Source organism: Ambystoma mexicanum, chromosome 1p (genome assembly GCF_040938575.1).
Source record: "Ambystoma mexicanum isolate Mex_15411 chromosome 1p, UKY_AmexF1_1, whole genome shotgun sequence".
In the NCBI taxonomy this organism is placed as follows: Eukaryota; Metazoa; Chordata; class Amphibia; order Caudata; family Ambystomatidae; genus Ambystoma; species Ambystoma mexicanum.
In genome coordinates, this window is record NC_090921.1 from 364,316,850 (window position 1) to 364,339,582 (window position 22,733).

Here is a 22,733-nt window from a genome sequence, read left to right on the forward strand (position 1 = left end):
GAGGGCCGATTGGGCATAGTCGTCTGCGTTTCACGTCGTCCCATAGCGATAGGAGTGCTAATTCTGTTCTTCTCATTGGTCTAAAGCAAACTTTTGACCGCTTGAGTATATTTTTTGTTTCGACGTATTTTAGAAAGATTTTGCACATGTGGTCCTCCTGGATCTTTAGAGGCATAACGGGTAGTACATAGGGTCATACTTGAAGAGTGGGGTTGGCTCAACTGTTCCCCTAACACACTCCTGATAGATTACATGCATATAGCATTGACAGTGGGGAATACTCACAGTGCTAGGGTGCTTTAAGCCCTGACAGGCCAATGGCGGTTTCTTTTAGAACTAATTGTGTACTTTGAATGTCTACACTGCTGAGATCCTGTAAGCCTGTCACAGTGCTGAGTGACCACTATACTTGTGTACATTCTTTCTAAATACAGTTTGTACAATCCTGTGTAAAAACGCTGTACACGCAATTATAATTATTTTACTGTAACTTTTAACAAGGACATCATTTCACCAAAATGCTAGGGGTGGTGGAAGCAATATCACACATACCAAAAAATAATAGGAAGAGTTATCACATGACATTTGACCCTGATCACATCACAGGGTGTGATGTCAAATAGCCTTTGACCCTGGTGACATTTTAAGAAATTAAATAAGCTTGCAATGAAGAAAAGCTGTCAAGAGACTATTTTAGCTGTAAAGCATGTGTCTTTACTAGCGAGCTGTCTTTAAATGCAATGAGGGTTCATGATATGTCAGGAATGCCCCCAATATCAATGTAGGCAGAGGGCACTGGCTTAATATGCCACTCGGCAGCATATTTAGGAGGATCTAGGGCAGGGAATGAAGGTTTAGTTTACTTTAGTTTATTTGCTTGTATAGCGCACTGAACCCGGAGGCAACTAGGCTGTAGAACCGTTTGTATAAGCACTGTTTGCATTTTGGGTAGTTGCATTTACTGAGGGCATCCCGAGGCGTGAGTCAGGAGCTTGCTGGGCCTAGAGACTAAAGTTGCACACCTCTCTGATGACACCCAAGGAGGTTGAACAATGTCTGGGGTTTCTTGTGGTCGCTTGCAGAAAGGATGGGGCCAAGCAGTTCAGGCTGAACTGCCCTTTTTGGGGTGGGGCCTTGCTTGATTCGTATATGCAGGGCTTTAAGTGGGCCGGGGCCTGCCGGGGCTGGGCCCCGGCAGTCTCCGAAATTTCGTTTTGAGGCGGGGCCCTGCCGGGGCCCACTAATCTCCCCTGTCAGCCCCGGCCACTACAGGAAAAAGCATTTTTTTCTACAGCCTGAAGCTCTCGCTCGTATGCGAGAGCTTCGGGCTTCAGAAAAAAATGCCTTTCAGCCATAATGGTGGCGCCGCACCTGCGAGGCATCCCTTTAATCAAGGGATGCACGTGGGCCGGCGCCACCATTATGGAGAAAACGTGTGGCCGCTGGAAGCAGAGGCCTTGCTTTCTAAATACTGAAGCTCCCGTGGATTCTCGGGAGTTTCAGTCTTTAGGAAAAAGGCCTCTGCTTCCAGTGGCCTCACCCTTTCAGTCTTAATGGTGACGCTGCCCCTCCCCAGCTGGCGAGGGGCAGCGCCACCATTAAGGCTGAATAGGAGAGGCGCTGTCCCCTGCCAGGCAAGCCTATAGAATAGAAATGCAGAGATCAGCACCCTCTCCCCCAAAGGGGAGAGGGTGCTAATCTCTACAAAAGGCTGCCTGGCAGGGGTGCCAGTAGCCCATTGAGCCGGGGCTCGTCAAGGGGGCGTGGCCTAACGGCCCATCAAGACCCCCGTTGTTAGGCCACGCCCCCTCGATGGGCCCCGGCTCGATTTGCAGTGCCACTTAAGGCACTGCGTATATGGTCTTTCCCCTTTCTCTAATAGTTCGGTGGGTTGGAGAACAATGATGTTCTGGAGGAATGCCCAGAGCAGCACCAAAGATTACGATTCATTGTAACCCTTCCAGCCATCACCTCTTTTGATTTTGCTGTGCTTACCACAGCTACAGCTGGGTCTACATTCAGAACAGTTTGCAGAGACGGCTGGATTGACAGGGCACTGGGCCCCCGCCCCCCTGTTACGCACGCATCACGTTTCATGCAGCGCGTGGACTGCAAGTTCCTTAAGTAGAGAAGGATTAAGTGGCTCAAAGGCTGTGCAGGGGATTGGCGAGGGCTCTACTGCCGGCTCGCATTTCAGGCTGTCAGGATTTAATCGGAGGCGATAAAGGGCCGCGCACAGCAGAAATGAGAGTAATGTAGCATTTAATATGAGTGCATGGCCACAGCTGTAGGCGCACTTATAGACACGCAACAACTGTATTAAGGGGCACACACAGACACACGTAGGAGCGTATACCACTTAACAAACACGCCTGCACAATTCGCTCATGTCGGAGGGTTGGAAATGCAAACACTCAGTCCAGCAGCACAGGGCCTCCTTTGCATGCGCGACCACATGGTTTAACGAGATATTAACAGGTTTATCAGTGGCGCGTGCTGCAACAACCTCGTGACTCTCAACACTGGAAATGACAGATGTTTCTATTTCCCAACTGAGTGCTGCGGGCTCCATCCGACTTTGAATGCACTGAGTTTCAGCTTCCACCACTGCAAAGGCCTGGGCATCAGAAGGCGATTTCGTCCTCGGCGTGCACTCTTCACATTGGTGTGTTGTTTGCTTGCTGCAAAGATTAAATACCATCCGTTCGCTTAAAATCAATGGGGGAAGGTTGCAGAAGGAAGGAGAAAGGGAAAGAAAAAAAAGGAGACGAAAGGAGGCAACCCGGGGCCAGACTACAGAAACTTTGCACTGGCGCAAGTGCAATTTTGCTTGTTCTTAGCAATAGCGCAAAATTGCTCTAGTGCAAAAATGCTTTGAAATAATGTGTTTTGCCCCAGGGCAAGCTTTGCCCTAATGCTAATATCGTACAAAATTACACTTGAGCGGTGCAAGGTTTCTTTAATCTAGCCCCTGATTTTATGTGGGCTGTTTTTATAGCGTTTTAAATGCATATAGAGCCGCTTTGAAAATGGCTCAGAAAAGAGACAGAAAGATGCTTTAATGTTGAATGAGCAGGAGACAGTATAAGAGGGATTAGGATGAGAGAATCCTGGGGCAGACTGTAAGAAATCTAGGCTAGTAGGTGAGTTAGCAGTCAGTGACAGAAATATCAGGAGTAGCAGTGGGTGAAGTTTTCCCCAGTGGAGCCTAATTGCTGGAATTAAGCCATGCCTCCATACTACGGTGCCAATCAGGGCAGTTTCTAGCCAACTTGATGCCCAGCGCAAAACACAACAATGCAACCCCTACCCCACGCTCCCCCTCACCTCGACTGGCACAAGTCACTCCCAGACTACACCACTGTGTCGTGTGACAACCCCCCTCTTGAAGAGCAATAAATCATTGCTATACAAATGGAGCTGGTTTCATTACATTGTCATTCAAGTACTCTACAGAAGAAATCTAATGTGAAAACACAGCTGTTGCTGCCCAAGTAAACCGTTCTCCGGTCATCTGTTCTTAGGGAAGGCCTTGCCCGAATACAGTTTCAAACTGTCCGTACTGGCACACTGCAGTGTGACCAGGCTACCGGGTTCTAAAGGCCCACTGGCTCTGTGTTGCAGGAGTTCTCTTCATACCATCTCACTTGTATTTCGCAACGGGCAATATTACACTAACCATATGAATATTTTTCTGACAGAAGGTTATAATTCCACGATGGACAGTCTGGTACACTCCTTTTGACTCTTTCAAAATACCTCAATGATAGTGAGAAGGGGGACAAATAGCACCAATGGATGTTTCTGTCTGCATTGCATTAAATCTCAAGATCATTTTAGGAATATAACAGTGATCAGAGATCTCTATATTTGATAAACAAGTCTGTGATAAAATGGTTTTATGTGTGAATCTCTAAATACATAACAGACACATAGCGTGGTGCTAACATCACTGTTCACAACATACACCCTAACATTAACATTTTTGTAACCATGAACCACACATGCTCATTCAGACAGTTTACGTTTTTGGTTGTGAGTATGAAATGGCTGCAACATCAGCCAATCAAGTGGGGTACAGGGGCTCTTTTGCTTCTTGTTTCTGTAGAATTTTAGATGAGGAAGTGCTGGGTCTCAGTGCGAGCCCGCCCAGTCCTCAATACAGAAACATATTTAGGGAATGATATCTATAGACAGGAAAGGATACCCTACAAGAGACACCTAATAAACTATGCACAGAAAGGATACACAGAAAAGATTGTTCCTCTTACAAACTTTAGCCTGACCAGTAATATGCTGATTAACCATTTTAAACAAAACCGACTTCTAATGCATGGCAAAGGGTCCACAGTTCCTCCGTCACTACCTCCTCAACATTACTCAGGCCTCAAAGGTTATAGCTGCAAAAAGAGCAGGTCAATGCTTTATCTAGCAGAGCTGGCAATAGCATTTCTTATTAGTGCTGGACTGCGTGTGCTATTCTATGGACTTGGGACACATCATACAAAAACAGGCATATGTGCTGTTACATAGAGGAGCACCACATAGACGCCATTAACCAACAGGGTGGTGACTTGTGCAGCGCACACATCATTGCTGCACACACATCACAGCATTGATTTGCCATGCACTACTGTCTGCATGGTGACACACAATTGACCCTGCTTTCCTAATCAAGGTGACAATACACATTGAGGTGCCATCTAGTATGCGCTAGGCAGTGAGGGGCATGTTAAGAAAATGAAAAGAGCTTTGATGCTGAGGGTATGCAATTAGTCCATGTCCCAAAGCAGCCACTAGAATAACTAAAAAGTAATATACAAAAAAAGTGTTGGTGTGTCAAATACAAAGATATGAAAATGAAGAACAGTTTGAAACATTTTCTGTGCAGCACGTTGATTCTCTTGGAAGAACGCATTGTACTGGCCTTCAGAATAAAAATGCCCCATATTCACTTCTTAACATTGAAATGTGTGTCAAAATATTGGCTTGTCAAATGAGCCATCACTTATAAATGACCCCCACTTTAAAGGCTCTGTCAACACAAAGGTCAAAGGGGACAGGGTGTGTGTCTCCATAGCATATCAGAGACTGCGCTGCAATATGCATTCCTTTATTTGTAACAAAGGAATGCTTGACTTTTTCTTTGGTGGCTCATACTAGACAGCAGTCTGAATGGGCCCCTTCCTGCAACCCTCTCCCCCCACCCGCTGCCCAGAGATATTAAGGCGTGCTCCCCAGGCAGTTTACCGCTTCACCCACTCCAGGAAACAGGTATGGTGCCAATGAACTAAAATAAGGAGAGTCTGCTTTGTATTTCTGCCACAGGCAGGCAGTCCTCGTGCATGCAAACATGTTGGCCATTCAGGAGGCCGAATGCTCTACACGTTCTGATTGGTTGGAAGTTCGGGCATTTCAGTCAGTCAAAACATTGCGACCCTCTGATTAGTCCAAATGTGTACGTTTCTTTATTGGTTGTTTACAAGCCTAAATCCATCACCAAATAAACCAGTGATGAACCTCAGGCCGCAAATGAACAGGGGAAGCCAGCATAGTTTTCTTGAACTGAACATGTGGCCCAAAATAAAAACAGAAATACAGGGTTTTTGTAGGGTTTTCCACAAGGGGCCTCATCACAAGTTTGGCCTGTGTCCTTAAATGCGACAGTAACAGTATTACCACCACACTTAAGGGCTGGCCATATCATGAATTGGGAGGAAAATTTAATTTTTACCTCCAGCTTCTTGCTGGAGGTAAACATGTCAGTTTTTTGGGCCATTTTTGGCACTTTTACAGCTGGTGCTATTACCGCCAGCGGCAATAGCACTCCACAACCCTATTACCGCTCCCCAACCCCCGCAGCTTGGCGCAAATTGGGCTGGACTGAGTTGCCATAGCGCTATTACTGTTGGGCAGTATCCCGCCGGGATACCGCCCACCTCCTGATGAGGCCCAATGAGATTTATGCTATGCTGTTATGTTCCTCTGTTTTTATACGGCACCAATCACCAAAGTAGTAGTTTCAGAGAGCATGATCTTTGTCCATGGCTTATTGTGCCACCATCAGGGGTGCTCCAGACAGTCTGTTGGGGGGATAGTGAGCAAACCTGAGAAATGCAAGACGGGAGAGTGGTAATAGAAGGAGTATATTTTGGAAATCGGGGAAAGGGACATTAATACAGAAGAGTTAGTATGAAAATGTAGTAGGTTACATTACCAATGAACTCATTAACAGAGCCACCCTCCGACGGCATGGGCAGAGGTGGCGGGGATCTTATGTCCACTACTCCGGTGCAAGGAACGGGACAGAGGGGATCTGAACTCAAGACACCTGGGCCATCATGTCGCCGTTCGCGCCACTTGGCTCGCTAGATGCCAGCCGTTCCTCTCCTCCACACAACCCGGTACAGCTGTACTCCTCCTCTGTGCCTACCTGTATCCTACCCCTCCTGCTATATATCTGTTCTGTTGTTAGCACTGTAAAGTGCTCCGGTATGCATCTGTACTCTTGTATACCTCTGTAAAGCGCTCAGTTATGCATTTGTATTGGTGTATACCTCTTTTAAAGGGCTACGTTGCTTCTCGAAGCTAGGTCTGCGCTCAATAAATACCATAATAATAAAAATAAAAAGTGGGTGTGCTTTCTCTCTCCCTATTCCATGGTTTAAGCAGGCAAGGCCTTCAAGGAGTGTCTCCTCTTCAACACGTAGGCCATCACGTCGCCCGTCGCGCGTCCTGACTTGCTCGACGCTGCCCATGCCTCTCCTCCCTGCCATCCAGTACAGCTGTACCCCTCTCTGCCCGTCTGTATCCTACCATCCTCCATGCATCTGTAATGTTGTACCCCTCTGTAAAGCGCTCCGTTATGTATCTGTAAGGGTTTATACCTCTGTAAAGTGCTCTGTTGCTTCTCGAAGCTAGGTCCGCGCTCAATAAATACCATAATAATGAACATTTTCTAAAATGCAATATTTCAACCCATTATTTAAGAGAATTTCTCAGGCGCTTGTACTAATTTGAGGCATACAATAAACATCTACACTGAAAAGATTGTACAGGTGCCCCGATCCACGAACATTTACATGTTTCCAATACATCAACCCACTCCGGAACCAGCTGCCTTGCCATGGAAAGACAAATGATATCAGGATTTGATTAAGACATACACCCCCATGTTATTTTACAAATTTATGCTCCTTCATGCTAATTGGTTTATATAATAGGTGGAGGAGCAAAGTACCCCTTCCGGATTTTATTAGGATATTAAAGGCTGCACATCTCAATGTCACCTGGGCTAGTAAGATCGCTGTCACTGCCTGCCCTCTGTTTCCCTTCCCTTGCCTCATTGTGCCTTGAAACACCTGTGTATAGACGTGTTATAAATGCCATATCATATCATACCATATCAGGCTGGAGGCCAATTTCATTTATGAGATCACAGAACTCCGAGGTGACTTGCAATATCCTTTTTAAGTAGTAATGGGATATTTTGTTCCTTATGATACATGACCATACACTGCCACCCCATTACGAAACTGGCCTCTTGCTTAAAGTAAAGCAAGAGCTCTTCCAGTTTCTGTACAATCTTGTTGGATTAAAGAAAAACAACTGATATGCAACCTCTGATGTGTTGCAGAAAAATAATTTAAGCAGTTTAATAAACGTTTTCATCCTGTGCCTTAAATTAAGGACGATCATGCACGATTCTTGCTCACAGGTGTTAAACTCCAGCAGTGCACAAAAGAAACATATAATCATAGCAGTGCCTTCTCAGATAATGGTTGTAGAAAGTCACAGAAAGCGATTGTACATGAAATTAATTTGAAAAGCCAGCCACAGCTGAGTGCTGCAGTGACAGCTGGGATTCTGCTCTGTGCTGGCCCAAGTAGCGGGCACTGTGACGTCACACCTGAAGCGTAATACCAGAGCAGTAGTGATGTCATTGTCTTAGTACAGGTCAATAGCGATGTCATATCTAGCTTGTAATAAGCACAATATTTACAGGCTTTTAATCCGGTAATGTAGACTGACATGAATTACAGTAACATAAACAGCCTAAGCTCTTACACCCCTTACAGTCAAACACACGGAGTAAAGGAATCTAAGCCAGGTGCAAATTCACACTGTGCAGATTTATACAAATACCCAAGAGTGGGATGTGATTTCCAAGCGGCCTCCATAAATGACTTTCAAATTCGGCATTTACAGATTTTACTTCTCCAACACCTTCCAAAACATTACAATATAAAATCAACTTGATTAAAGTTGATGACAACAAGAAGCTCGGTGAGTGGCTTGGCCTTTGTAAGAAGGCAAACCCCGAAAGGTGGTTGGCTGCAGCTGTGTCGTTGTCAAGGACTATGGCAAAGAGTCTCAGGTTAAGGATGTCATTGAAGAATACTTTAAAAAGAAGTGAACAACCTACAAATAAAAAAAAATGAACATGAATTTTTTTTTTTTTTTAATATTTCATACATTCTCTAATCTCCAACCACAGCATTCAAATATGTACCCATACCCTTCCCACACTGGCTGTGCCTAATCAGAGTTTCACAAGGGATGCAGTATTCTCTCACCCTCTCCACGCCTGTCCCTCGTGCAACGTGCTGGTCATCCTAGTGATCAACTGAGTTACAAAGCTCCAAGAGGAACAGAAAGAAAGAAAGATGAGAACAAATGAAGCTTCACAAGGAGCAAGAGAGAGTTGTCACACGGTCAGTAATTTGACTTTGCCAGAAAGGGATGGGAATACCTCTCAGCCTGGGTTGGAAGGCCTACCAGGGTAGAAGCCAGAGCCAGTCCTACTCCAGAGGGGGACAGGGAGTGGCAGTTGAGAGGGCCCACATTCCTATCCCATTACCAAGTGCCTGTTTGTTCAATGGTACAACTTGCTTTTACCCCATAACTCTGAAAACAAATGCTTGCCAGTCTTACTTCTATAATTACAGGCAATCACACATCACAGAAACCATCCGCAAGAGTCTAACTCATCACATCCTCCAAAACCATTATTATAGCCGGGGCAGCTATCTGCACTGTGTGAGGAGAACGAACCGGCAATCCAACCAGGACCTAAAGCGTACGTGCAGCCACGAGGACTGCCAAGCAACTGCAGGATGTGCAACACTCTGGCAGCAGCGACAGAGCCCCCACAAAGAGACTAATATCACTGTGCAATGGAGCAGCATGCTAATACCAGTTCCCCAAAACGTACCCAGGAATTCGCTGCAAAGCAGCCCACCACCACAAACTGGAACATTCACCAATGTGGGCCGCCATTGTTGGAGCAGCCTGGAAACAGGGGGCAGGGCTTAGCAGCGGCTGACTGTTGATAACCCTCCCGGCTGGGGAAGACAGAACCAGATTGGTTAGGGCCAGTGGTCCAATTAGAACAGGAGGAGAGTGATAAGAAGAGAGGCAGGAAGATGTGGGTTATTTGGGTGAGATTAGAGGAGGAGGTGGTAGAGCAAGAGACCTGCAAAAGGAAGGACGTTGGACTGGAGTTTGGAGGCATTTTGAGAGAAGATGAGCTATTGGTTAGAGAAAGTGGTACTATATGATGAGCATGCATGCAAGATAAGAGTGAGAGTAGTAGAGTGCGTGTAGACAGTGAGTGGAAAGTGACTGTGAGAGTGAAATGAGGGTCACTCAGTAGAAGGTAGGGTGGAGTATTAGTGGTTTAGAGAGGGGAGAGTAATAGTATAGAGAGGGGAGAGTAGTAGTGTGGAGAGGGGGTAGTAGTAGTGTGGAGAGGGGGAGTAGTAGTAGTGTGGAGAGAGAGAGTAGTAGCAGTGTGGGGAGAGAGAATAGTAGTAGTGTGGAGAGGGGGAGTAGTAGTAGTGTGGAGAGAGAGAGAGTAGTAGTAGTGTGGAGAGGGGGAGTAGTGTAGTGTGGAGAGAGAGTAGTAGTAGTGTGGAGAGGGGGAGTAGTAGTAGTGTGGAGAGAGAGAGTAGTAGTAGTGTGGAGAGGGGGAGTAGTAGTAGTGTGGAAAGGGGGGTAGTAGTAGTGTGGAGAGAGAGTAGTAGTAGTGTGGAGAGGGGGAGTAGTAGTAGTGTGGAGAGGGGTAGTAGTAGTGTGGAGAGAGAGAGTAGTAGTAGTGTGGGGAGAGTGAGTAGTGGTAGTGTGGAGAGAGAGAGTAGGAGTAGTGTGGAGAGAGAGTAGGAGTAGTGTGGGGAGAGAGAGTAGTAGTAGTGTGGAGAGGGGGAGTAGTAGTAGTGTGGAGAGAGAGAGTAGTAGTAGTGTAGAGAGAGAGTAGTAGTAGTGTGGAGAGGGGGAGTAGTAGTAGTGTGGAGGGGGGTAGTAGTAGTGTGGAGAGAGAGTAGTAGTAGTGTGGGGAGAGTGAGTAGTGGTAGTGTGGAGAGAGAGTAGGAGTAGTGTGGAGAGAGAGTAGGAGTAGTGTGGGGAGAGAGAGTAGTAGTAGTGTGGAGAGGGGGAGTAGTAGTAGTGTGGAGAGAGAGAGTAGTAGTAGTGTAGAGAGAGAGTAGTAGTAGTGTGAGGAGAGAGTAGTAGTAGTGTGGAGAGGGGGAGTAGTAGTAGTGTGGAGAGGGGGGGTAGTAGCAGTGTGGAGAGAGAGAGTAGTAGTAGTGTGGAAAGGGGTAAAAGAGTGAGTTGGAGGGACCAACATAAGGTGGTGTTGGTAGGTTGTACTAAGAGAAAGAGACATCTAAGGGAAAGAGGAGGGAGATGTGGAACTAGAGCAAGGAGAAGGTGGGAACAGTTGGAGGAAGTAGAGTAGCGAGAGGAAGGGAGAAGGATAGAGAAACACAGGGAGGGGAAATCAGGGCATGAAAGGAAAAGGTCCAAGTGGAGTTCAGGGTTCTGTACGATACATCCCTTAAATTCTTTAGGATTAACCTGAACTATAGAGCAGGGCTAGCCTAGAAATTCAGAGTGAGAAGATTTTTGAGAGAAAAGGCAGTTGCCTTTAGGCCTTCACCTCCAGTTAGGTAGCATTTAGACCGGACGGGTCAATAATTGCTTCATACTAATTGGGAAATAGGCATCTCTGGGAGTTGACGTGTTCATTAGGCCATCTGTGACCTGGTACAACGATTGGGCACCAAGATTGCAGGATGGGCACTCAGAGTAGCTAGGGTTTGCAACAGAGAAGGGCACAGATAAAAGGAAGGAGAGAGACACACAGATGGAACAGAGAGACGTGCGAACATGTTGTTGGACTATGATCAATGCTGGACACAGTCTGTGCCATGGGCAAAGTGGCTAAGCTACAGGCGGAGACAGACGGGCACAGCGAGCCCTTTACAGACATTCTTTTATGTGTTGTCTTCCTTTCTTTATGTTACTTCATTAAAACGGAGCTGTAAATGCAGTCACTTCTTAGCACCCCAAGTCGGAAGAAGGACACAGGTGGAGGGGAGGAGAAGTAGAGGAGAAGGCTGACCCTTAGAAGCCTGTGGACATTTAGGAACAGAAAAGTACAAGAGAAGAGGCAGCAGAGGGGCAAGGGTAATGACCACGCGGCCAAGTGCAGTGCAAAGGTGAGTATGGGCACCTATTACGCAATCGCCACAAGCAGACACCACAGGGCAAGCGAGGGAGTAGGGGAAGTGATGGGCAGAAAGATGTCCAGGATGCCACCTAGGCAGTGCTGGCAGAATTCCGCTGGTGCACCACTCTCAAAAGGCGGTAGCAAGGGTCCACACAGCACACCAGGATTTGGGGAGGGATTGTAGAAGGGACAGAGATAGAGAGGGATGGGGAGGACGTTCCCTCCAAAAGGTGACCACAGGTTACAGTTCTCAGAAAGACTCTTCTCCTACTCCTTCCACAAGCAGATGCACACCCTGAAAGACATCACATGTACGGATAATATGGTGCAATATGTGGACGTCACGCTCACACCGGTGAGGACGAACACGTGCAGCATGTGGCAGATGTTTTTCCGAGCACTCCTGTAAGGGGGCGTACTGGCAAGGTGGGTAAATGGGCAATTGCCCCCTAGACTGGCTGGGCTGTTGCCCCATGTGCCAGAGCTCCAAAATGTAAAAGAAATAATCAAAAAAGACACAATTATTCAGAATCTAGCCTGCCACAAGGCAATCGAGTGCTGCAAAGCCTGCTCAGACTATGTCTAACATGGGGCGAGGCATTCAGCAGAGATTTCAGCAATGTTGTAGATGAGCCTCGGGGGCCCCCAGACATGGGCCTCCACGGTGTGTGAGAGGGAGAGGAGTCTAGGCTGCAGGGGAATGTCCATGCCGCTCACTGGCAATGTATGCATTTAAATAACAGATCATGTGTGGACGGTAATGTTGGCACCACTGCTCCCCATACACCATTGGTCTGTTACTACCCACTGCAACTTATCATGACTCCTACTTGCCAAGGTAGTAAGGCTCCATATCTTATTAGTTTGTCCTCGTTTGATCCTGTACGAATGCTTCCTCTATGTTCTGGTGAATTTCCTGATCACCAGTGTGTTCATACAAAAATAGTTTAATAGCGCCCTGAATAGCACCCATTGATGTTACTTATACAGTGGTTATAGAAATGGCTGTTGGGCTGTTTGTGGTACTTACATTTGGACACAGTAGAAAAACACACACAGAAAGATGTCATATTCAGGTGTTAATTATTAGAAGACAACAAACACAGGGGGTCCTTCAGAGTTGGGCAGATTTTTTAATACCGCTGAAGAAATGATCAACTCAGCAGGGGCTATTTCTGAAAATCCACCCTACTCAAAGTTTACCACCAGCAGGGGTGGTATTTTTGGAATACCTGCAGTGATATTTGAGGAATACCACCTCTGATGGCACTAATGCAAAAAGGTTTTTTATCATTTGTTTCCAGCCATTTGCAGCATCAATGTTAAAGAAGCAATATATTATGTACAGTAGTGGCTCATATCACTGCTGTTGATTTTCTTTATGTACAAAAGGGTTGATTCTGACACTTTTATGCATTATATGGGCACCGTGGTGAGAGGAGGCAAGCAGAGATGCCACATTTTTACCCCCACTAGATGGTCTTTTGTAAAAACATGCTTCATTCTATTGAAGGAAAGCACATGTGCTTCCATTCTGTGTAATTTCTTTCTTTTGTTTTAAATGTGGGACCATTTTTTTTTTTTACTTTCTGCATTCAAGGTAAAAAGTTGGTGGATTTTCTGCAAAAAGGCCATCTAAAATACCACTGCCGGTATTTCTCTGGAATACCACTGGTGGTATTTGATCAAACCCTGAATTGGGTGGACTATAAAATCAACAGTATTTGCCAAATACAGATTATTTTACTGTTAAAGGAATGGTTCGGTAAACATTTTTTATTGCCCCTACGGGTCGGCCATGTGTTTTTAAGCCTAAATCGCTCGATTTTAGAAACATTTCCTATGGACCTTACCCGAGTTTTCGTCCATTAAACGCACGCGAAAACAGGCATCAGGGAGCTGCTATTTTGTGATAATCCTATCACTTGCCGCATCGTCCTGGCTGACCTGCTTTTGCGGCACTAAATCATATCCCCCGCCCCTGAGCCTGACATTATCAAAACATTCATATTCCTCGCCTCTCTCCGTGACGTTTCTGTGCTGCGTAGGCAAACGCGCCAAGTCGTCTTCTACGCGACTTCACACAGAACCCGAAAACCAACACAGATCAACTCACAACACAGCGCGCCACAATTCGGAATATGAAACTGTACTTTAAAATCAAACAGCAACACGGTACATTTGGTAAAGTACATTTATTTGACATTAAATGTTTATAGAATATTCAGCAATTGCCATATTAAAGGATAGTTCCGGGACTTTTTTTTTATTGTCCCTACGGGTCGGCCATGTGTTTGTAAGCATAAATCGGTAGATCGTAGGAAACTTTCCTATGGACCTTACCCGACTTTTCGCCCATTATCGCACTCGAAATCAGCCTCCATTTTGTGATAATCCTATCATTCCGCCGCATCGACCTGGCTCACCTGCCTTTGCGGCACTAAATCAAATCCCCCGCCCCTGAGCCTGACATCAGCAGACGCGTACTGCCCATTTCAAGCACGTCTCGTGTCAACAATCGCTGCGCCTCAGCTATTGATGTGTTGCCATGGAAATGGCAGGACGCCTCTTTCCCCAATAAGTATAAACAGACCGTTTCACAACACACAGCAGCAGATTTTCGATTCCATTCCTCTCTCTGTGTTACTTTGAGTATTCTGTGACTCGTTTCAGTGCTCTGGTCAGCTACCTTCGCCGCTTGTAGCCCGTGTGAACACCTGTACCATCTCTGTAAATTATTTTACTATCTTTACCGCACAATGGCCACAATAATGCCGTATATGTACGAGCCCGAGTACACCGAGGAAGAACTACTGGAAAGTCAAGCACGCGAAAACGATGGGGATTCGGACGGCAGTTGGGAGGACCAGTCAACGGATGAAGAGCCTGGACCATGTCGCATGGACGGCGTCTCCACCTGGTGCACGTGCAATCGGTGCGAGCTAATGCCAACTGAGGAGGAGAACTGCTGCTGCCGTGAAAATTCCGGGTGCTTGGCCTACATTTCGGAAAGCGAGCAAAGTCTGCAGGAAGGCGAGCAAAGTCCGCAATGCATCACCGAGCTGCCAGAGTTCAGGGAAGCCTGCCTCTCACGGACCGTGTTGAGGATGATGATGGTGCTTATGCACGAACTTCGCGGCACTGTTCGTCCGCGTAATCCGAGTAACGAGTAAGTATACTCTGTTTGTGATGTCAGTGATGCCACCACTATTTCATGGTCGTCTCCCACATATAAAATTACATTTACATATCATTCGAACGCATGTAAATTTGTTCCATATAGTGCATTTTCTAGATATAATTTTTTTCTAAGAAAAATGACATGTGTTACCTGAATCGACATTGATAAGAAAGTTTGGTCAGTTTAATACAGTTTGCATCTTTTTTTTTCACAGGTGGTACAGGCTGGTGGCCTATCGTTGCTTCACTTGGTGGCTTCACGGGAGGCTCGGACACCGCGTTCGGAGAGTAATACCTGCCTGTGCGGTACTTGCCATTAGACAACATTTCCCCAGTGACAGTGGACAATACCGCGGATTTTCCCTCGATGTGCTGCAACCTCAACTTTACAATGTGTAATGTTTATTATTTATGTTTAATTAAAATCTAAAATAAAGCCCAACATATATTTTAACAATGGTTGTTTTGATTTTTTAAATGAATCTAGTGTATATTCTCCTCGGAGGGTGAGGTATTTATAAACTCACCCCCCTGCATTCCATGTAGTAGATCCTGCAGCCATCCTCTTACATTCAGTTAGATGGCCTCTCCTTGGTGAGGCCCTGCGGCAAACTGGTCTTGTCTGCACGACCACCGCCCCGATCCACCCCCCGCCCTATCAAAGGCAGTTCGCACCGGGGTACTTGTGCTGGCAAGTGGAGCTGTCAGGGAGCGATAAAGGCCAAGAGGTGCCAAACACCATGTACACTTCAAAGTGGTCTATAGAGCATGGGTTGTTGTTCCCATGTCTACCTACAGACCCCGTGTCTCCTGCCAAGCATCCCCCCTCACGCTGGACGGCCCCCTGCAATCCACATAAGTGTGTCTCCATTCACGAGTCTTCCTGTGTCTTGTCTGCACGACCACCGCCCCGATCCACCCCCCGCCCTATCAAAGGCAGTTCGCACCGGGGTACTTGTGCTGGCAAGTGGAGCTGTCAGGGAGCGATAAAGGCCAAGAGGTGCCAAACACCATGTACACTTCAAAGTGGTCTATAGAGCATGGGTTGTTGTTCCCATGTCTACCTACAGACCCCGTGTCTCCTGCCAAGCATCCCCCCTCACGCTGGACGGCCCCCTGCAATCCACATAAGTGTGTCTCCATTCACGAGTCTTCCTGTGTCTTGTCTGCACGACCACCGCCCCGATCCACCCCCCGCCCTATCAAAGGCAGTTCGCACCGGGGTACTTGTGCTGGCAAGTGGAGCTGTCAGGGAGCGATAAAGGCCAAGAGGTGCCAAACACCATGTACACTTCAAAGTGGTCTATAGAGCATGGGTTGTTGTTCCCATGTCTACCTACAGACCCCGTGTCTCCTGCCAAGCATCCCCCCTCACGCTGGACGGCCCCCTGCAATCCACATAAGTGTGTCTCCATTCACGAGTCTTCCTGTGTCTTGTCTGCACGACCACCGCCCCGATCCACCCCCCGCCCTATCAAAGACAGTTCGCACCGGGGTACTTGTGCTGGCAAGTGGAGCTGTCAGGGAGCGATAAAGGCCAAGAGGTGCCAAACACCATGTACACTTCAAAGTGGTCTATAGAGCATGGGTTGTTGTTCCCATGTCTACCTACAGACCCCGTGTCTCCTGCCAAGCATCCCCCCTCACGCTGGACGGCCCCCTGCAGACCGCATAATGCCACGACATATACACGTCATTCATTCACAAACACACCCCTGTTTCGAATTCTTTATAACCCACTTCATATTTCTAATGAGAACTTCTTTGCGCTTTGCTAGTCAACCCGTGAAGGTGCTGGTTATCTGCTCTTCGTCTCTGTGAACTTCCGTGACCACTTTGAGCAAACTCGTCAGTTTGCAACCTGTGAACTGCTCCCTGTTCTACGACAAGAAACTACTCTGATCCCTGCATCTAACTGTTTGTTCGTCAAGGTAAGTCCATGTACCATAATCATTTTGCGTCCAATTTTTAAATTTATATCTATTTGCTAGTAGTCATCAAATTGCATCCATGTTTTCTTTTCGTTCACGACAGTACATGCAAGGAACTAGTCACATGTTCTGAGTTTAGTCAAATTACTTTTTCTATTTTTTGAAAGTTATTGAAATACTTATCCGCATGTGAATAACGTGTATAGTTCCAAGAACCAAAACGGACCTTGCATTGAACCTTTTATGTGTCATTTAATGTTTTAACACATTGGTATTCATAGAGAATTGTTGATCTTTACTTTTCAGAACTTTCCATAATGCCTGCCTGTTCCATTGGCGGTTGCCCTTCAAAGACCCATAACAAATCTGAAGGTACTATAATGCATGTTTTCCCTAAGACAATAGATCAGATAAGAGAATGGGTCCGATATTGCGGATATCCAGCCTCTGAGATAGAAAGTAGAGTCCTAGAAGTCTTTGCGGACAAGAGGGGTGATCGATACCGCATCTGCAGCAGGCACTTTAGCCCAGACATGTACTCCACATCATTGCTAATAAGGACGAAAACACCGCGAGCGAGGCGAAAATTGCTCTCAACCGCTATTCCCACTCTATTCGTCCACATCCCTCCACTGGTGAGTCAAGTTTACGTATTTATCTCTCGGCATTGCGGTAGTGTGTAGCATTAGCTAACAATAATTTCCCCATTTATGTATCCACTCAATATGAAGGCTGAAGATTCTCCATCCGCCGTTTCGTTATTGCAGTCATCAGCCACTTCAAGCGCCTATCGGGTAATCTTACTTAGCTATTCTGACACTGACTTGTTTTAGGCATGTAAATCAATAGTTTTAATTGATCGTGTAATTATTTTACCTAATGGTACACCACAGTACTCGTCCTCTAGTCTTTGTTTTCAGTTATAATTATTGTTATCCAAAATAATGCAAGTACTGTCTTTCAGGGAGATGCTGAGGAGTCCAACGCATTGACGACAACCGTAGATGTCACTCAGATGCTCGAGGTACGTTTCCGGACAGTTCCATCGATGGAGATCATCAGATCTTGCATTCTTGTAGCGTGATTGTTACACACAATGTTTCTTTCGTTTTTAGCCATTGGTATGTCCTTCTGTCGTCGCCCTCCTATGTGTCTTCTTTTTTCAATATTGTGTTCATTACTAATGAAAGTCCTATGTTTCAGGGAGTCGATGGAGCATTAGTCCAAGAGGAAGGGGGAGCATGCAGTTACGGGTCGGCGCAACAGCTTGCAGAAGTGTGCACCGCAGTTACAGCGTCCCTTGATGTTCTTATGCATTTCGAGGTATGGATACTGACAGATCAATCATGCGAGATCAAATGACGTGATTACATCCGCTATACTTCCTTCTTTATTAACGCAAGTACTATGTTTCAGGGAGCTGACGGAGCTTCTTCAACAAGAACATCACCCCTAGTAGTTGATGCAGATCTCTGGGTGATGACACTTCCAACGATGGAGCAAATCGAATCATATTTAGATATCCATTATTTATTTTAGACAACTGATCATTTGTGCAGGTCTATTTAGATGAGCCGTTGACGCCTGCAGAAAGTTTATGTTCTTTTAAACAAAATACAAAACCATACTAATGCAATTACTGTGTTTCAGGGAGTTGCTGAAGCCTCATCTTCAATAATATCATCAATGGAAGTCTATGCGGAGCCCGAGGTATGGATCTTGACAGTTCAATCTAACTAGATCAACAATGCGTGAACTATTGTCGTTTGAATGTTCTACACAATGCGTTCATTCGTGTTTTGCTATTGAGATGTACGTATGGGTATTGGTCCCCAAGTACATTTTGTGTTTTCAATATTATTATACATACTAATGAAAGTTCTATGTTTCAGCGAGTCGATGGAGCCTCAGTGAGTGATGGATGTGCTTATCATGAAAGTATAGTCGTTGCAGCGCGAGAGGAAGTGGAGACATGCACACACGAGTCGGAGCAACAGCGTCCAGATGTTGAAGTTCGAGGAAAGAAAGTTTCAAAGAAAAGAAAGCAAAAGAAGGTTAGTGTCCTGTTCACTATATTATGTTGTCTTTCACTGTCAATAGTTCAATACTGTAAGTTGTGTTTAAACTGAACATCCCTTTTCTAATCTGTCCTCTAGTTGCGAGTGGGTGTAAGAACTAGATCTACACAGACAGTGAAGCGAACGAGAGATGTTGCTTGTCAAACCTTTTGGCAGGGACTTGAGACTGGAGATGCATCGTGCCAATGGGAAGAATATGAAGTGATTGACAACGGAGCTATACCACCACCAGCCATTGATAGTGAATGTCCTCCTGGTAGTTTGGATGCAGTCGTAGATCAATTCACAGAATCCACACCCGCAAAAAATAAGAGCACGCGAAAGTTGAAGACATTGTTTTTTTCTCCCATCTCCGGACAAGGAACAGATGTTGCAATGGAAGAGAATGAAGTGGACGACAATGAAACACCATCAATATCACTCAGCATAGCGGAAGACGATATCAGAGATTGTACCTTTCATGCGAGTGACATGTCCTCAACGTTACAGGCCGAACCAGCTGGGATGCAGAGTGACAGTATAAGGAAAGAGGCCAAATTCATTGTATTCGATAGCTGTTTGATGGATATTATTATGATGATGAAATGTGGGCATTGGGTTGGTGGGGAAGTATGTGGGGAGCCATTGATTAATGTGACTCGTGCAATTCGAGGCACTAACCTTAAAATACATGCCACCTGTACACAATATCATCCGTTCGCATGGTCTGCACAACCCATGCTGGGGCAACTGCCAGCAGGCAATCTACTTTGTGCAGCGGCCGCACTTTTTAGTGGTTCAAGTTTTAAAAAGTTACAGTATTTCTTTCAGTTTGTGGGAATCCATTTCATTGCGAAAAGTCAGTTCTACAAATACCAAACCGATTATCTATTTCCAGCCATCAGCGAAGCTTGGAGAATGGAAAAAATGTCAATGGAAAGTACATTCGCGGGCAAACGCTTCAGGCTAGCCGGTGATGGACAATGCGACAGTCCAGGATTTTCAGCCAAGTACTGCACCTACCACTTTCAGGACATGGAAAGTAAGAAAATTGTGAGTTCGGTGGTCGTGCAGGTGTCACAAAGTACATCCTCAGTGGCCATGGAGAAAGTTGGCTTTGTAGCATCATTGCAAGAACTACAATCGCGGGGAATGGTGATCGACCTGATAGCCACGGACAGACACGTTTCAATTGCCAAGACAATGAGAGAACAGTACAAAAATATAAATCACCAATTTGACGTTTGGCATCTTGCAAAATCAATCAATAAAAAATTGTCGGCTGCAGGAAAAAAAAAAGATATGCAAGGTATTTCACAGTGGTCCAAGTCAATCAGCAACCATCTTTGGTGGAGCTCAAAAACATGTGAAGGGTCGTTGGAAATTCTACTGGAAAAATGGCGGTCAGTAATGTTGCACTGTAGCAACGTACATCGATGGTCGACAAATGAGCATTTCCACAAATGTGAACATGGCCATTTGTCCACAGAGGAGGCACGGAAGAAGAAGTGGTTGATTCCTTCATCACCCACTCACAAGGCCATTGAAAAGATTGTATTTGATAAAACTATAACAAAAGCTTTGAGGGGACTCACGGAATTCTGCCACACAGGAGATTTGGAGGTGTTCCACAATATGTGCCTCAAGTACAGGCCCAAAAGATTGCATTTTGGCATGGAAGGCATGATAAATCGGACTCTTCTAGCGGTCTTGGCACATAACCATAATGTTGGCCGTCAACAAAGTAGGACGACCGGAACTTTAGGGACGCTTCGCTACAATAAGGCCTTCACTAAAAGAAGTAAACAATGGGTGATCAAACCAGTGTTTGAGGATATGCAATATGAGTTTATTGAGAGACTTATCGTAGATGTCCTCGATAGGCACATACATGGAGTGGTGAACGAACCTATGCAGGGGACAACTGCATTGCCACCCAACATTGCCTCTGTTCCATGTCCACCTAAAGCAGAGCTCATTGAGAAATACACATCACGGTTTAAATGATTGTAATTCGATTGTCTGTTCTCTCTTCTCTCGAGTCTCCTCATGTTGCAGGCCCATTGCAATTAAACCAAACAGTAATATAAATCATTTTTACAAAAATTATAGAATGTTTCCGTATTACAAACACATGGCCGACCCATAGGGACAATAAAAAAAAAGGCACGCAGACAAGATGCCCTTACACTAACTGGAGCTAACTAGAAATGTGTGCTCGCTCAAAGTGAAGGTCAGCTGCTTTGATGTTTTGCTCGGGTGGCGGAACGGCCCACGACCCAATATAAGGTTCTATTGTGATTTGACCTTGACAGGCCGGGACCATCCTGAAAGACTAAGAAAAGATAATGAATAAAATTTCAGAAACGAAACGATGAGCCACGTTCATTAGAAGAAGTAACGTCGGCAAAGAAGGAGTGGTGTTTCGGGTCTGCCCTACACAGAGACACAATGGAAAATGCAAATATAATGTAAGTAACTTTTGATGAGTTTATACCGCAATTTCATTACTATACAGTGGCTTTAAAGACGGGTTCAGTTGTACTTGTTCGTTCTATGTGGCATAGTGTTTTCTACCGCGCACTATCTGGAGGAGAAACATCTGCTTTTACTGAAGCACCTCAAAACCTTCCTCTTTGCTTCTGCTTTCTCTCTCCCTCTCCCCTGCTACAACTGGTCCACTGTCTGCGACCTCGGTCCTGGGCCCTTCCACTCTCCACCTGCACTGCCTCCCTGTCAACCCCTGCACTGGGGGACTGTCTCAGTATCCTACAGCCCCCCCTTCCCAGCACTTGTTCTGCACTTACCTTGCACTTGCCACCAGCTGGCCCTATTTATTTATTATTTTATGCTACTTACCTTGTACTCCACTCCCCCCCCCTCCATGCCTCGCCACGCCTTTAAACACTTGTGTACACCCAGTAGCGCTGTCCTCGCTATGAAATGAATAATTTTAATAAGGATCTGATGGTGAGACTAATTTCATTTTTTATGTTTTTAGGTACATCATTCACTACTGTCTGTGTCACGAGTACCAGACACCGGCGGACGGCTTCTACAGCCGCCAGTTGCTTCTCCGCGTGAACAACGTTACCACCCTGACCATTTTATGGGACGATCGCCAAGTACAAGTATGCCCTTACGCGGTACTAACGGTTAGATGCAACATACCTACCGTTGTGGTGGCCTAGTGCCTCGTTGTTGGAACAGCCATGCGATTATCAGTGCGACAGAAGAGCTTATTTTTATCGTAAACCAACACCCTGTGTACTGCACACGAACATCGCTTCCCTCAAGACGAACTAATTTGGATCGAGAGCAAAGAAAAATGCAAATCGCTGAATATTCTCTAAACATTTGATGTCCAATAAACGTACTTTGACAAATGTACAATCTTGCCGTTTGCTTTTAAACCACGGTTTCACATTCCGAATTGTGGTGCTGTATTGTGAGATGCTCTAAGACCCTGTGTACAGCAAAGGACCATCGCGTTCCTCAATACGAACTTTTTGGAACATGAGCAAATAAAAATGCAAATCGCTGAATATTCTCTAAACATTTGATGTCAAATAAATGTACTTTACCACATTTACAATCTTGCGGTTTGATTTCAAAGTACAGTTTCATATTCCGAATTGTGGTGCGCTGTATTGTGAGCTGATCTGTGTTGATTTCCGGGGTCTGTGTGGAGTCGCGTAGAAGACGCCTGGGCGCGTTTGCCTACGCAGCTCAGTCACGTCACGGATAGAGGCGGGGAATATGAATGTTTTGATAAAGTCTGTTTCAGGGGCGGGGGATTTGATTTAGTGCCGCAAAGGCAGGTGAGCCAGGTCGATGCGGCGGAATGATAGGATTATCACAAAATGGAGGCTGATTTCGAGTGCGATAATGGGCGAAAAGTCGGGTAAGGTCCATAGGAAAGTTTCCTACGATCTACCGATTTATGCTTACAAACACATGGCCGACCCGTAGGGACAATAAAAAAAAAGTCCCGGAACTATCCTTTAACTCGGAATGTCATTTATTTTCTTTTATCTCTATCTGCAAAAACTGTTC

At 45.7% G+C, this 22,733-nt stretch overlaps 1 long non-coding RNA gene across 2 annotated transcripts in view; it reads right to left on the reverse strand.

The window, feature by feature from the left end:
• LOC138570250 (uncharacterized) overlaps positions 1 to 22,733 on the reverse strand; it is a 378,134-nt gene that overhangs the window by 193,891 nt on the left and 161,510 nt on the right. Inside the window, exon 3 of one of the 2 annotated variants that reach the window (XR_011303433.1) lies at positions 7,679 to 8,421. The exons of the other annotated variant lie outside the window; for it this stretch is intronic. This is a non-coding gene — a long non-coding RNA (uncharacterized lncRNA). Of the gene's footprint in view, positions 1 to 7,678; positions 8,422 to 22,733 lie in introns of those variants that run through there. 2 annotated transcript variants of the gene reach the window in all.